The following is a 13,269-nucleotide window of genomic DNA, read 5'->3' on the forward strand; positions in this document are numbered from 1 at the left end:
CAGCTTTTCTCCTTTCCTTCTCCTATATCAGATCCACTCCTGCACTACACCTGTACCAGCTGTTCTCTTCCCCTCCACTAATCCTATATCAGCTTCCCCCTCTCCTCCTGCATCAGCCACTCTACTATCCGAGGTTTACAGACTGCTTGCTTCTCTGCTCACTTCTCTGATGACAGCTCCTCATCCCACAGGTCCTCCCTTACTTCTCCAGGTTTCCCAAGTGGCATCCTCCTCACGGTTCTGGTGGCATCTCCTCATTCTACTTCCCCAACAGTCCTCCAACTATCTAATACTGAGGCTTGACAGCTCTGTACTGGAAACGTTCTTGCCTTGCTGTCAGGAGCAGGCTCACAAGCCACCTTCTTGGATTTCCTTTCCTTGTTTGCTTGATGATGATTGGGCTTCTTCTGCTCTCTCTCTCTCTCTCTCTCTCTCTCTCTCTCTCTTTCTCATTTTCTCTCTCCTGCTGGAGGTCTCTCCACTCCTGGAGTTCGTTTAGGCTTTCTCTTATACACAAGAGGTCAGTGTGTGTGCTGTGATTCTTGAAGGGTGGAGAGAGTGCAACATTGATTCTGCTAAATTATATTTTAAATTGACTTTTCTCCCATTGGTGTTACTGAAGCTGTGTCTCGTCATCGTGCCTGCAGCTGTGAATGAGACATGTTTTCCCTTTTAAGGTCTCTCCTCTGAGTAGGGAAGACATGGAGTTCTTTCTAAATTGCTGGCTGCTGCATGGGTGAGAGGTTGGCATCGTTCTGCCACTCAGAGTATTTCATGTGTGAGGGGTATGTGTTCCCTGTGATTTCCCTATTTGGGGGATGGAAAGCATTTCAATGGGGTGCTCAGATCCTGCCCATAGTCCTCCTGCCCCAAATATGTAACTGTGTTTCCCAGGTTGGTTTTGTTTTTACCTTCAGCGAAAGACAGGGATTATGGGTGGTGTGCTGGATTGCACGTGAGGATGCAGATTCCATGGATCAGACACAGGAGTCAGGTAAGATTCAGGACATGTATTTATGGAGTAAAGCAGGTGACGGGTAAATAGACATCTTCATCAGATGAATACAGGGACTAAGACCCACTGGTAAATCCATAAACTAGCACACCATCCCTCAAAAGACATTCCTGGAACCTTCACTCAAACATGCACTCATCAGAGCTGCTCTTAATATCCTGAAATCAGACCACATAACCACAACGAGAAGAAACATTCACTGACTACCAGTAAGAGACTGCATTAAATTCAAAATACTTTCTCTTACTCATAGATGTCTTTCTAACACGGCTCCGCGCTACCTCTCCAATCTAATCTCCAAAGCTCAATCGGCCAGACCAACCCGGTCGGCTTACCTAGGGCAACTGACCACACGAAGATACAAAAGACAAAAAGCAGGAGGCTCTAGCTTCCCTGTTATCGCAGCCAACTACTGGAATGGTATGCCGTCAGACTAAGAACAGACCCTTCACTATGGTCCTTTTGCAAAAAACTATAAACATGGCTTTTCAACCAGGATATCAAGAATTTACCGCTCCAATAATGAGCGCTAGATCTCCTCCCCTGTCTACCATCCGCAGACTAGACTGACACAGCACAACTAAAAATGTGCATACCGTATTTGGCATATGTTTGACTAAAAAAGACTAAGCTCAAAATGTAACTGAACACTCACATGTAACTAATGCAACTGTACAAGAATGTATCAATACTATACCTGTGACTGTAACTTTACTGTATAACTAAGTCTCTGTAATCCAACTGTATTCTTAAATTCAAGTGCCCAGATGCCTAAGGGTTAGGCGCGCTATATAAATGTAATAAATAAATAAATAAAAATTAATCATCCACTCAGCGTTCCGCCATACATGGCATAACCAGCTGCAGTCACATATGCACACACAAACCATGAATGTCACAAGTCTCACAAGCATGCAAACACCAGACACAAACCCCCATGCTTCCCCCGAAAAGGACACATTACACAATGCCACACACAAACTCCAACATTTCTCCTCCCACAACCAACCAACGACAAGACCCTAACACAATGGGGACTTTAAGGACTACACATGCTCATCGACTGGGCCAGCAACTCCATAGAAGACAGAGGAAATGGGCAACAATGCCCAACCAGCCCTACACGCCACCAACCCTAAACAATACTTGGATAGGTGGTGACAACCAACAGGATGGACAATAAGGGTCAAGTGCTGTGACCAAAACAGATATGAGCTAGATACACAAACGACTGGGGACACAAAAAAGCGAGCTCCCACTATGCAGCATGCCTGCCAACTAGGCGGTCAAAGTAGAGTACCAAACACACAGGACAACCATAGAGGTTGAGAGCAGAAATGCGAAGACAAAGTGGTAAGAACTTGACAAATACTTGAAAACCATTTTAACCGTACCTTAAAATTTCAACTTTCCGCATACTCAATATACAGAAATTCACACAACCACCTCTCTGCACAACAATCTGCACAGACTTCAACACATTGCAAAAACAGACTAACAACACGTAACCTGCCACAACAGCACATGGGAATTCTGGCACCGATTGAAAACCGCACTTAAGCTCAGCAAACAGTGAAAACCAAACTGAAGCGGCCAACAGGACATCACAACTCTCACTTTCCTATTCCCACTACACCCTACTTAACCCCCCACCCCATCGCCCCCTCTTGGCACCCTCCTTTTCAGACTCGCCAGAGCGCCTGGGACCACAGCACTGGTGACGGTGCATGGCACAAATACCTTTAACATTAACATCATAGACCTACTGTGGTAGTGGAAGTCACTTGCAAAACAAGCAGGAAACAATGATAGCTGTGTTTATGGAGCACTATTTTTACACGACTCCATTTTGGGCGGCAAACTTGAACTGTACTCTATGTACTTAACAACGGGCAGAATTATTGTAGACATCGTCACATGCTTGCTGTGCTACCTTTCTATGCTACTAACACTGGTAGACCTTTCTTGGCATCTTAAATGGTCCTACAGAAAATTTTCCTTTGTAAAGATTGCCATCCATATTTTATAGTTGCCAATGAAACTAATCTTGTTGGCTAGTTCACATAATTTATTGGAGATGCCAGGATGGTTGGCATATTTAAAGTCCATGCAGTGTAATTGGTTATTTATAATGTACTTCATACCCAGAGGTTTCTCAGCGCGGACCCGGAGATCGAACCTGTGTTGCTCCACATCCTCTTGCTTCCCAGGCGAGCGCGTTGTCCCTGAGCTATCCTCATGGTAAAAGTGTAAAAGTATACTTTCTGGACTTTTACCTGCGTTCTCAGATGACCCTTCACTCTTTCCATCTTCTTTCTAGGTTAGTTCCCAAGTGACTTTGCGTTACTTTCTCCTTTTCCTGGGTCCCGGCCTCCACTTTTGCTTTCTATGATCTCTGCTTGGGCATTTTCATTTTCTGCTTCATCAGGGCCCTCTCTTCCTTTCTCTGCCCTCTCCCAGTATGCGTTTTCCTCTCTACTTGAACAGGGGCTCAGTCCTTTCTTTCTCTGCCCTCGCCTCAGGTATTTTCTATTTCTCCTGAATCAGGACCTATACTTTCCTTCCTCTGTCCTCTCCAGAATCAAGGCCCAGACCCTACCTTTCTCTGATCAGAGATTCTGCTCTCTTCTTCTCTGCCCTTCCCTTGGTCGGGGACTTTACTTTTTCTGTCTTTTCCTGGGTCAAGGCCTCCACCTTTAGTTTCTCTGACATTTCTTGCCCATGTCTATGGCCGCATCTCTCCTCACCTCCTTTTTGGTGATGGGTTTTTCCTTTCCTTTCTGCACTCTCTTGCTTTGGCTAGAGCTTCTGTCTCCTTTCTTTCATCCCTCTCCTGGGCCAGTTCCTCAGTAGCTCATCTCTTTGGCTCTTTGAGTATCAGCTTTTCTCCTTTCCTTCTCCTATATCAGATCCACTCCTGCACTACACCTGTACCAGCTGTTCTCTTCCCCTCCACTAATCCTATATCAGCTTCCCCCTCTCCTCCTGCATCAGCCACTCTACTATCCGAGGTTTACAGACTGCTTGCTTCTCTGCTCACTTCTCTGATGACAGCTCCTCATCCCACAGGTCCTCCCTTACTTCTCCAGGTTTCCCAAGTGGCATCCTCCTCACGGTTCTGGTGGCATCTCCTCATTCTACTTCCCCAACAGTCCTCCAACTATCTAATACTGAGGCTTGACAGCTCTGTACTGGAAACGTTCTTGCCTTGCTGTCAGGAGCAGGCTCACAAGCCACCTTCTTGGATTTCCTTTCCTTGTTTGCTTGATGATGATTGGGCTTCTTCTGCTCTCTCTCTCTCTCTCTCTCTCTCTCTCTCTTTCTCATTTTCTCTCTCCTGCTGGAGGTCTCTCCACTCCTGGAGTTCGTTTAGGCTTTCTCTTATACACAAGAGGTCAGTGTGTGTGCTGTGATTCTTGAAGGGTGGAGAGAGTGCAACATTGATTCTGCTAAATTATATTTTAAATTGACTTTTCTCCCATTGGTGTTACTGAAGCTGTGTCTCGTCATCGTGCCTGCAGCTGTGAATGAGACATGTTTTCCCTTTTAAGGTCTCTCCTCTGAGTAGGGAAGACATGGAGTTCTTTCTAAATTGCTGGCTGCTGCATGGGTGAGAGGTTGGCATCGTTCTGCCACTCAGAGTATTTCATGTGTGAGGGGTATGTGTTCCCTGTGATTTCCCTATTTGGGGGATGGAAAGCATTTCTATGGGGTGCTCAGATCCTCCCCATAGTCCTCCTGCCCCAAATATGTAACTGTGTTTCCCAGGTTGGTTTTGTTTTTACCTTCAGCGAAAGACAGGGATTATGGGTGGTGTGCTGGATTGCACGTGAGGATGCAGATTCCATGGATCAGACACAGGAGTCAGGTAAGATTCAGGACATGTATTTATGGAGTAAAGCAGGTGACGGGTAAATAGACATCTTCATCAGATGAATACAGGGACTAAGACCCACTGGTAAATCCATAACCTAGCACACCATCCCTCAAAAGACATTCCTGGAACCTTCACTCAAACATGCACTCATCAGAGCTGCTCTTAATATCCTGAAATCAGACCACATAACCACAACGAGAAGAAACATTCACTGACTACCAGTAAGAGACTGCATTAAATTCAAAATACTTTCTCTTACTCATAGATGTCTTTCTAACACGGCTCCGCGCTACCTCTCCAATCTAATCTCCAAAGCTCAATCGGCCAGACCAACCCGGTCGGCTTACCTAGGGCAACTGACCACACGAAGATACAAAAGACAAAAAGCAGGAGGCTCTAGCTTCCCTGTTATCGCAGCCAACTACTGGAATGGTATGCCGTCAGACTAAGAACAGACCCTTCACTATGGTCCTTTTGCAAAAAACTATAAACATGGCTTTTCAACCAGGATATCAAGAATTTACCGCTCCAATAATGAGCGCTAGAACTCCTCCCCTGTCTACCATCCGCAGACTAGACTGACACAGCACAACTAAAAATGTGCATACCGTATTTGGCATATGTTTGACTAAAAAAGACTAAGCTCAAAATGTAACTGAACACTCACATGTAACTAATGCAACTGTACAAGAATGTATCAATACTATACCTGTGACTGTAACTTTACTGTATAACTAAGTCTCTGTAATCCAACTGTATTCTTAAATTCAAGTGCCCAGATGCCTAAGGGTTAGGCGCGCTATATAAATGTAATAAATAAATAAATAAAAATTAATCATCCACTCAGCGTTCCGCCATACATGGCATAACCAGCTGCAGTCACATATGCACACACAAACCATGAATGTCACAAGTCTCACAAGCATGCAAACACCAGACACAAACCCCCATGCTTCCCCCGAAAAGGACACATTACACAATGCCACACACAAACTCCAACATTTCTCCTCCCACAACCAACCAACGACAAGACCCTAACACAATGGGGACTTTAAGGACTACACATGCTCATCGACTGGGCCAGCAACTCCATAGAAGACAGAGGAAATGGGCAACAATGCCCAACCAGCCCTACACGCCACCAACCCTAAACAATACTTGGATAGGTGGTGACAACCAACAGGATGGACAATAAGGGTCAAGTGCTGTGACCAAAACAGATATGAGCTAGATACACAAACGACTGGGGACACAAAAAAGCGAGCTCCCACTATGCAGCATGCCTGCCAACTAGGCGGTCAAAGTAGAGTACCAAACACACAGGACAACCATAGAGGTTGAGAGCAGAAATGCGAAGACAAAGTGGTAAGAACTTGACAAATACTTGAAAACCATTTTAACCGTACCTTAAAATTTCAACTTTCCGCATACTCAATATACAGAAATTCACACAACCACCTCTCTGCACAACAATCTGCACAGACTTCAACACATTGCAAAAACAGACTAACAACACGTAACCTGCCACAACAGCACATGGGAATTCTGGCACCGATTGAAAACCGCACTTAAGCTCAGCAAACAGTGAAAACCAAACTGAAGCGGCCAACAGGACATCACAACTCTCACTTTCCTATTCCCACTACACCCTACTTAACCCCCCACCCCATCGCCCCCTCTTGGCACCCTCCTTTTCAGACTCGCCAGAGCGCCTGGGACCACAGCACTGGTGACGGTGCATGGCACAAATACCTTTAACATTAACATCATAGACCTACTGTGGTAGTGGAAGTCACTTGCAAAACAAGCAGGAAACAATGATAGCTGTGTTTATGGAGCACTATTTTTACACGACTCCATTTTGGGCGGCAAACTTGAACTGTACTCTATGTACTTAACAACGGGCAGAATTATTGTAGACATCGTCACATGCTTGCTGTGCTACCTTTCTATGCTACTAACACTGGTAGACCTTTCTTGGCATCTTAAATGGTCCTACAGAAAATTTTCCTTTGTAAAGATTGCCATCCATATTTTATAGTTGCCAATGAAACTAATCTTGTTGGCTAGTTCACATAATTTATTGGAGATGCCAGGATGGTTGGCATATTTAAAGTCCATGCAGTGTAATTGGTTATTTATAATGTACTTCATACCCAGAGGTTTCTCAGCGCGGACCCGGAGATCGAACCTGTGTTGCTCCACATCCTCTTGCTTCCCAGGCGAGCGCGTTGTCCCTGAGCTATCCTCATGGTAAAAGTGTAAAAGTATACTTTCTGGACTTTTACCTGCGTTCTCAGATGACCCTTCACTCTTTCCATCTTCTTTCTAGGTTAGTTCCCAAGTGACTTTGCGTTACTTTCTCCTTTTCCTGGGTCCCGGCCTCCACTTTTGCTTTCTATGATCTCTGCTTGGGCATTTTCATTTTCTGCTTCATCAGGGCCCTCTCTTCCTTTCTCTGCCCTCTCCCAGTATGCGTTTTCCTCTCTACTTGAACAGGGGCTCAGTCCTTTCTTTCTCTGCCCTCGCCTCAGGTATTTTCTATTTCTCCTGAATCAGGACCTATACTTTCCTTCCTCTGTCCTCTCCAGAATCAAGGCCCAGACCCTACCTTTCTCTGATCAGAGATTCTGCTCTCTTCTTCTCTGCCCTTCCCTTGGTCGGGGACTTTACTTTTTCTGTCTTTTCCTGGGTCAAGGCCTCCACCTTTAGTTTCTCTGACATTTCTTGCCCATGTCTATGGCCGCATCTCTCCTCACCTCCTTTTTGGTGATGGGTTTTTCCTTTCCTTTCTGCACTCTCTTGCTTTGGCTAGAGCTTCTGTCTCCTTTCTTTCATCCCTCTCCTGGGCCAGTTCCTCAGTAGCTCATCTCTTTGGCTCTTTGAGTATCAGCTTTTCTCCTTTCCTTCTCCTATATCAGATCCACTCCTGCACTACACCTGTACCAGCTGTTCTCTTCCCCTCCACTAATCCTATATCAGCTTCCCCCTCTCCTCCTGCATCAGCCACTCTACTATCCGAGGTTTACAGACTGCTTGCTTCTCTGCTCACTTCTCTGATGACAGCTCCTCATCCCACAGGTCCTCCCTTACTTCTCCAGGTTTCCCAAGTGGCATCCTCCTCACGGTTCTGGTGGCATCTCCTCATTCTACTTCCCCAACAGTCCTCCAACTATCTAATACTGAGGCTTGACAGCTCTGTACTGGAAACGTTCTTGCCTTGCTGTCAGGAGCAGGCTCACAAGCCACCTTCTTGGATTTCCTTTCCTTGTTTGCTTGATGATGATTGGGCTTCTTCTGCTCTCTCTCTCTCTCTCTCTCTCTCTCTCTCTTTCTCATTTTCTCTCTCCTGCTGGAGGTCTCTCCACTCCTGGAGTTCGTTTAGGCTTTCTCTTATACACAAGAGGTCAGTGTGTGTGCTGTGATTCTTGAAGGGTGGAGAGAGTGCAACATTGATTCTGCTAAATTATATTTTAAATTGACTTTTCTCCCATTGGTGTTACTGAAGCTGTGTCTCGTCATCGTGCCTGCAGCTGTGAATGAGACATGTTTTCCCTTTTAAGGTCTCTCCTCTGAGTAGGGAAGACATGGAGTTCTTTCTAAATTGCTGGCTGCTGCATGGGTGAGAGGTTGGCATCGTTCTGCCACTCAGAGTATTTCATGTGTGAGGGGTATGTGTTCCCTGTGATTTCCCTATTTGGGGGATGGAAAGCATTTCTATGGGGTGCTCAGATCCTCCCCATAGTCCTCCTGCCCCAAATATGTAACTGTGTTTCCCAGGTTGGTTTTGTTTTTACCTTCAGCGAAAGACAGGGATTATGGGTGGTGTGCTGGATTGCACGTGAGGATGCAGATTCCATGGATCAGACACAGGAGTCAGGTAAGATTCAGGACATGTATTTATGGAGTAAAGCAGGTGACGGGTAAATAGACATCTTCATCAGATGAATACAGGGACTAAGACCCACTGGTAAATCCATAACCTAGCACACCATCCCTCAAAAGACATTCCTGGAACCTTCACTCAAACATGCACTCATCAGAGCTGCTCTTAATATCCTGAAATCAGACCACATAACCACAACGAGAAGAAACATTCACTGACTACCAGTAAGAGACTGCATTAAATTCAAAATACTTTCTCTTACTCATAGATGTCTTTCTAACACGGCTCCGCGCTACCTCTCCAATCTAATCTCCAAAGCTCAATCGGCCAGACCAACCCGGTCGGCTTACCTAGGGCAACTGACCACACGAAGATACAAAAGACAAAAAGCAGGAGGCTCTAGCTTCCCTGTTATCGCAGCCAACTACTGGAATGGTATGCCGTCAGACTAAGAACAGACCCTTCACTATGGTCCTTTTGCAAAAAACTATAAACATGGCTTTTCAACCAGGATATCAAGAATTTACCGCTCCAATAATGAGCGCTAGAACTCCTCCCCTGTCTACCATCCGCAGACTAGACTGACACAGCACAACTAAAAATGTGCATACCGTATTTGGCATATGTTTGACTAAAAAAGACTAAGCTCAAAATGTAACTGAACACTCACATGTAACTAATGCAACTGTACAAGAATGTATCAATACTATACCTGTGACTGTAACTTTACTGTATAACTAAGTCTCTGTAATCCAACTGTATTCTTAAATTCAAGTGCCCAGATGCCTAAGGGTTAGGCGCGCTATATAAATGTAATAAATAAATAAATAAAAATTAATCATCCACTCAGCGTTCCGCCATACATGGCATAACCAGCTGCAGTCACATATGCACACACAAACCATGAATGTCACAAGTCTCACAAGCATGCAAACACCAGACACAAACCCCCATGCTTCCCCCGAAAAGGACACATTACACAATGCCACACACAAACTCCAACATTTCTCCTCCCACAACCAACCAACGACAAGACCCTAACACAATGGGGACTTTAAGGACTACACATGCTCATCGACTGGGCCAGCAACTCCATAGAAGACAGAGGAAATGGGCAACAATGCCCAACCAGCCCTACACGCCACCAACCCTAAACAATACTTGGATAGGTGGTGACAACCAACAGGATGGACAATAAGGGTCAAGTGCTGTGACCAAAACAGATATGAGCTAGATACACAAACGACTGGGGACACAAAAAAGCGAGCTCCCACTATGCAGCATGCCTGCCAACTAGGCGGTCAAAGTAGAGTACCAAACACACAGGACAACCATAGAGGTTGAGAGCAGAAATGCGAAGACAAAGTGGTAAGAACTTGACAAATACTTGAAAACCATTTTAACCGTACCTTAAAATTTCAACTTTCCGCATACTCAATATACATAAATTCACACAACCACCTCTCTGCACAACAATCTGCATGCACTTCACCACATTGCAAAAACAGACTAACAACACGTAACCTGCCACAACAGCACATGGGAATTCTGGCACCGATCGAAAACCGCACTTAAGCTCAGCAAACAGTGAAAACCAAACTGAAGCGGCCAACAGGACATCACAACTCTCACTTTCCTATTCCCACTACACCCTACTTAACCCCCCACCCCATCGCCCCCTCTTGGCACCCCCCTTTTCAGACTCGCCAGAGCGCCTGGGACCACAGCACTGGTGACGGTGCATGGCACAAATACCTTTAACATTAACATCATAGACCTACTGTGGTAGTGGAAGTCACTTGCAAAACAAGCAGGAAACAATGATAGCTGTGTTTATGGAGCACTATTTTTACACGACTCCATTTTGGGCGGCAAACTTGAACTGTACTCTATGTACTTAACAATGGGCAGAATTATTGTAGACATCGTCACATGCTTGCTGTGCTACCTTTCTCTGCTACTAACACTGGTAGACCTTTCTTGGCATCTTAAATGGTCCTACAGAAAAGTTTCCTTTGTAAAGATTGCCATCCATATTTTATAGTTGCCAATGAAACTAATCTTGTTGGCTAGTTCACATAATTTATTGGAGATGCCAGGATGGTTGGCATATTTAAAGTCCATGCAGTGTAATTGGTTATTTATAATGTACTTCATACCCAGAGGTTTCTCAGCGCGGACCCGGAGATCGAACCTGTGTTGCTCCACATCCTCTTGCTTCCCAGGCGAGCGCGTTGTCCCTGAGCTATCCTCATGGTAAAAGTGTAAAAGTATACTTTCTGGACTTTTACCTGCGTTCTCAGATGACCCTTCACTCTTTCCATCTTCTTTCTAGGTTAGTTCCCAAGTGACTTTGCGTTACTTTCTCCTTTTCCTGGGTCCCGGTCTCCACTTTTGCTTTCTATGATCTCTGCTTGGGCATTTTCATTTTCTGCTTCATCAGGGCCCTCTCTTCCTTTCTCTGCCCTCTCCCAGTATGCGTTTTCCTCTCTACTTGAACAGGGGCTCAGTCCTTTCTTTCTCTGCCCTCGCCTCAGGTATTTTCTATTTCTCCTGAATCAGGACCTATACTTTCCTTCCTCTGTCCTCTCCAGAATCAAGGATCAGATCCTACCTTTCTCTGATCAGAGATTCTGCTCTCTTCTTCTCTGCCCTTCCCTTGGTCGGGGACTTTACTTTTTCTGTCTTTTCCTGGGTCAAGGCCTCCACCTTTAGTTTCTCTGACATTTCCTTGCCCATGGCTATGGCCGCATCTCTCCTCACCTCCTTTTTGGTGATGGATTCTTCCTTTCCTTTCTACACTCTCTTGCTTTGGCTATAGCTTCTGTCTCCTTTCTTTCATCCCTCTCCTGGGCCAGTGCCTCAGTAGCTCATCTCTTTGGCTCTTTGAGTATCAGCTTTTCTCCTTTCCTTCTCCTATATCAGATCCACTCCTGCACTACACCTGTACCAGCTGTTCTCTTCCCCTCCACTAATCCTATATCAGCTTCCCCCTCTCCTCCTGCATCAGCCACTCTACTATCCGAGGTTTACAGACTGCTTGCTTCCCTGTTCACTTCTCTGATGACAGCTCCTCATCCCACAGGTCCTCCCTTACTTCTCCAGGTTTCCCAAGTGGCATCCTCCTCATGGTTCTGGTGGCATCTCCTCATTCTACTTCCCCAACAGTCCTCCAACTATCTAATACTGAAGCTTGACAGCTCTGTACTGGAAACGTTCTTGCCTTGCTGTCAGGAGCAGGCTCCCAAGCCACCTTCTTGGATTTCCTTTCCTTGTTTGCTTGATGATGATTGGGCTTCTTCTGCTCTCGCTCTCTCTCTCTCTCTCTCTCTCTCTCTCTCTCTCTCTCTCTCTCTCTCTCTTTCTCATTTTCTCTCTCCTGCTGGAGGTCTCTCCACTCCTGGAGTTCGTTTAGGCTTTCTCTTATACACAAGAGGTCAGTGTGTGTGCTGTGATTGTTGAAGGGTGGAGAGACTGCAACATTGATTCTGCTAAATTATATTTTAAATTGACTTTTCTCCCATTGGTGTTACTGAAGCTGTGTCTCGTCATCGTGCCTGCAGCTGTGAATGAGACATGTTTTCCCTTTTAAGGTCTCTCCTCTGAGTAGGGAAGACATGGAGTTCTTTCTAAATTGCTGGCTGCTGCATGGGTGAGAGGTTGGCATCGTTCTGCCACTCAGAGTATTTCATGTGTGAGGGGTATGTGTTCCCTGTGATTTCCCTATTTGGGGGATGGAAAGCATTTCTATGGGGTGCTCAGATCCTCCCCATAGTCCTCCTGCCCCAAATATGTAACTGTGTTTCCCAGGTTGGTTTTGTTTTTACCTTCAGCGAAAGACAGGGATTATGGGTGGTGTGCTGGATTGCACGTGAGGATGCAGATTCCATGGATCAGACACAGGAATCAGGTAAGATTCAGGACATGTATTTATGGAGTAAAGCAGGTGACGGGTAAATAGACATCTTCATCAGATGCATACAGGGACTAAGACCCACTGGTAAATCCATAACCTAGCACACCATCCCTCAAAAGACATTCCTGGAACCTTCACTCAAACATGCACTCATCAGAGCTGCTCTTAATATCCTGAAATCAGACCACATAACCCCAACGAGAAGAAACATTCACTGACTACCAGTAAGAGACGGCATTAAATTCAAAATACTTTCTCTTACTCATAGATGTCTTTCTAACACGGCTCTGCGCTACCTCTCCAATCTAATCTCCAAAGCTCAATCGGCCAGACCAACCCGGTCGGCTTACCTAGGGCAACTGACCACACGAAGATACAAAAGACAAAAAGCAGGAGGCTCTAGCTTCCCTGTTATCGCAGCCAACTACTGGAATGGTGTGCCGTCAGACTAAGAACAGACCCTTCACTATGGTCCTTTTGCAAAAAACTAAAAACATGGCTTTTCAACCAGGATATCAAGAATTTACCGCTCCAATAATGAGCGCTAGATCTCCTCCCCTGTCTACCATCCGCAC

Source organism: Ambystoma mexicanum, chromosome 1p (assembly GCF_040938575.1).
Source record: "Ambystoma mexicanum isolate Mex_15411 chromosome 1p, UKY_AmexF1_1, whole genome shotgun sequence".
Classification (NCBI taxonomy): Eukaryota; Metazoa; Chordata; class Amphibia; order Caudata; family Ambystomatidae; genus Ambystoma; species Ambystoma mexicanum.